The 3,849-nt window shown below is 41.5% G+C and overlaps 1 non-coding gene across 1 annotated transcript; it reads left to right on the forward strand.

Moving 5' to 3' along the window:
* The first annotated feature begins 2,606 nt into the window (after positions 1-2,606).
* Positions 2,607-2,713, forward strand: LOC114424800. Its single transcript, XR_003669100.1, has one exon. It is a non-coding gene; the product is annotated as a small nucleolar RNA R71 (small nucleolar RNA).
* The last annotated feature ends 1,136 nt before the right edge of the window (positions 2,714-3,849 follow it).

Here is a 3,849-nt window from a genome sequence, read left to right on the forward strand (position 1 = left end):
TTCCTTATCCTCAGGAGCAATAGTTATTTGCATATAACCAGAAAAACCATCAAGGAAACAGTAGAGGGATTTACCTGCCAGGCGTTCAAGCATCTGGTCAATGAATGGCAGGGGAAAATGGTCCTTTTTGGTAACCTGGTTCAGCCTCCTATAGTCAATGCAGACTCTCCAACTGTTCTGCACCCGAGTAGGAATTAGCTCCTCCTTCTCATTTCTGATCACTGTGAGGCCAGTCTTTTTCGGGACTACCTGGACGGGACTCACCCATTGGCTGTCGGAGATAGGATAAATGATTCCAGCTTGCAAAAGCTTGGTTATCTCCTTCTTCACTACATCAAGAATCATCGGGTTGAGTCTTCTCTGTGGCTGTCTTACTGGTTTAGCTCCATCCTCTAAATTTATTCGATGCATACATGTGGATGGGCTAATACCAGGAATGTCCGCCAGGGTCCAGCCTATAGCCTTCTTATGCTTCTTGAGAACTGACAACAACTTCTCCTCTTGCTCATCAGCGAGGGAGGCAAATATAATCACTGGAAAACTCTTGCTATCATCCAAGTAAGCGTATTTTAAATTTGATGGCAGAGGCTTCAATTCTGGTGTGGTCGGCTGGACAGTGGTAGAAGGAGATGGTTTCTCAGCCTTTACCTCATAAAGAAAGTCAGAGGTATGTGTACTTCCTGAAACATGGTTAGTCCTATCTGACTCTATAAAATCAATCTCAAGAGGTAAAACACCACCACCAGGCATGCAATCAATATCACCCTCAGATTCACTCTCAGCATCAAATTCAGACATATGATCAAGTACAATTTCAGACTCAATGCATGAAGAGTGAGAGGCATGCAAATTAGAATAAAGATCAATCATGTATTCATCAACAACATGGTCAATTATTTTAGCACGAAATACAGAAAGATCTTCAGATGGGTATTTCATAGCATCCAGAATATTAAAATGAACAGTTATATCACCAAACTCCATGGACAGTGTGCCTGCATAAACATCTATCTTAGTTCTAGCAGTTTTCATAAAGGGTCTGCCTAGAATGATGGGAACTGATCCTTGAGAAAATCCATCTTCCATATTCAAGATATAAAAATCAACAGGGAAAATCAGTTCACCAACTCTAACTAAGACATCTTCTATGAAACCAACAGGATAGGCAACACTTCTATTAGCTAAATGAATTACCACATCAGTTGACTGCAAGGGACCTAGAGATAGAGAATTAAAAATCGACAGAGGCATAACACTAACAGAGGCTCCTAAATCTAGCATGGCATTGTCAAACTTACTATTCCCTATAATACAAGGTATGCTGAATGTACCTGGATCTTTGCATTTTTCAGGAATTTGAGGAACAGATTTACCAATCAATGCGGAGACATTTCTGCCTATGCTTATTAGTGCACAGCTCCTTCAAGAATTTGGCATATCTTGGAATTTGCTTTATTGCATCCAACAGAGGTATGTTTACCTCTACTTTTCTAAACGTTTCCAAGATCTCTTTCTCTGCCTCTTCCATTTTTTTGTTGGAAACTGCTCTTGGAGGGAATGGAAGAGGGGGAATGTGCTGCTTCTGCAAATCAGAATTACCTGTGGAAGAAGATTCACCTGCACAAAAATTGTTAGGTAGATTTTTGTCATCACCTTTTTCTGGAATAGAGTGAAGTTTGGCAGGTTCATTTGCAGATGAGGAAGGTGCTACGGGTTGAGGTCCTTGACACTGCTTTCCCGACCTCAATGAAATGGCACTGACATTTTTGGGGTTTTGGACAGCTTGAGAAGGCAGCTTGTCAGAATTCTGGGACTGTTGTTGATTCAATTGAGTAGCTAATTGTCCCATCTGATTGGTTAAGCTCTGAATGGAGGCTCTGGTCTCTTGCTGAAACTGCATGTTTTGCATAGTCATTTGCCTCACAAGTTCTTCGAGGGAAGGTTGTGGAGGGGCCTCAACTGTTGGCTGTTTCTGGGGTTGTTGCTGTTGTTGGATTGGTGGAGGAATGTATGGTCTACTTGGGCCAGCAGCATTTTGGAAGGAAGGAGCAGGCTGCTGTTGTTGTTGCTGAGGGCTGGACCATCTGAGGTTAGGGTGATTCCTCCATCCAGGGTTGTATCTGTTGCTGGAAAGGTCATAATTGCTCTGCTATGGTTGATTTTGCTGCTGAGGTTGAGGAGGTCTATTGTAAATATTTGCAGCATAAGCTTCAGGCTGCTCAATTGCTCCAGGTTGTTGCATGGAAGGGCAAAGGTCTGTGTGGTGGTCAGCAGAGGAGCACAAACCACAAACCCTTGCGACAGGTACAGATTTCTGATTCAAGGCCAGCTGGGTTACCAAGTTGACCAACGCATCCAGTTTGCCTTCAAGCTTCTTAGTTTCAGATGATGCAGATGGGTTTGTAGCTACCTCATGCACTCCTCTAATGACTATGGCATCATTTCTGGCGCTAAACTGTTGGGAGTTGGAGGCCATCTTCTCAATTAAATTTCTGGCTTCAGCAGGAGTCATGTCTCCAAGGGCTCCACCACTGGCAGCATCTATCATACTTCTCTCCATATTACTGAGTCCTTCATAAAAATATTGGAGAAGAAGCTGTTCTGAAATCTGATGGTGGGGGCAACTGGCACATAGTTTCTTAAATCTCTCCCAGTACCCATACAGGCTCTCTCCACTGAGTTGTCTAATACCTGAGATATCCTTCCTGATGGCTGTGGTCCTGGAAGCAGGGAAATTTTTTTCTAAGAATACTCTCTTAAGGTCATCCCAGCTCGTGATGGACCTTGGAGCAAGGTAATACAGCCAGTCCTTTGCCACTCCCTCTAATGAATGAGGAAAAGCCTTCAGAAATATGTGATCCTCTTGGACATCTGGGGGTTTCATGGTGGAGCAGACAATGTGAAATTCTTTCAAATGTTTGTGCGGGTCTTCACCTGCAAGGCCATGAAACTTTGGAAGCAAATGAATCAGTCCAGTCTTAAGAACATATGGGACATCCTCATCAGGGTATTGGATGCACAAGCTTTCATAGGTGAAATCAGGTGCAGCCATTTCCCTTAGAGTCCTCTCACGAGGTGGAGGTTGTGCCATGTTCTCAGAATGTGCAAAATCAGAATGCTCAGAATCAGAATGCTCAAAATTATAATGCTCAAGATCAGGATGTTCAAAATCACCAATAACAGAATGCACAGATTCACCAGTTATGGAATGCTCAGAATGATCAAAAGGTATAAAATGATGCCTAAATAATCTATGAAATGTCCTATCTATCTCAGGATCAAAGGGTTGTAAGTCAGATGGATTGCCTCTAGTCATACACTACATTCAGCATGCACACAACTAGTTGCCTTGTCATGTAAATAAAGGTGTAGGTTTGAACTACAGCTACCCTCAAATGATATCCAAATGACTTGAAATTTTGTGAGCAACCTTATAAAATGATGAGAAGATAGCACAAAAAATTTCAGACAAAAATTCAAAGTCTAACTATGAAAGCTAAAATTGGTAGGTTAAGAAAAATAAGTGAATAAAACTTGAAAAATAAAAAACTTTTGACAGAATCGCTTTTTTTGGACGATGGAGACCTCAGCCGGCCTATGGCCGGCTACCACAATGTAGGAAATTTTTTTCTACCCCAAATGCATATATAATAATTGCGATTCTGATAACCGGAGCAAAAGTTATGGCCGTTTGAAGTTTTGACAAACACAAAATTTGCTAGTTTTTTGGAACTTTCAAATCTGACCAAACTAAAGGCTCTAGCTATTTTTACCACAAAATATAGATTAAAAGAAGTTACCACAAAAAAATTCAGCCAAAAATAACAACCCTAGCTACTAAAACAAAAA

The sequence above is a fragment of the Glycine soja genome, chromosome 8, assembly GCF_004193775.1.
Source record: "Glycine soja cultivar W05 chromosome 8, ASM419377v2, whole genome shotgun sequence".
In the NCBI taxonomy this organism is placed as follows: domain Eukaryota; kingdom Viridiplantae; phylum Streptophyta; class Magnoliopsida; order Fabales; family Fabaceae; genus Glycine; species Glycine soja.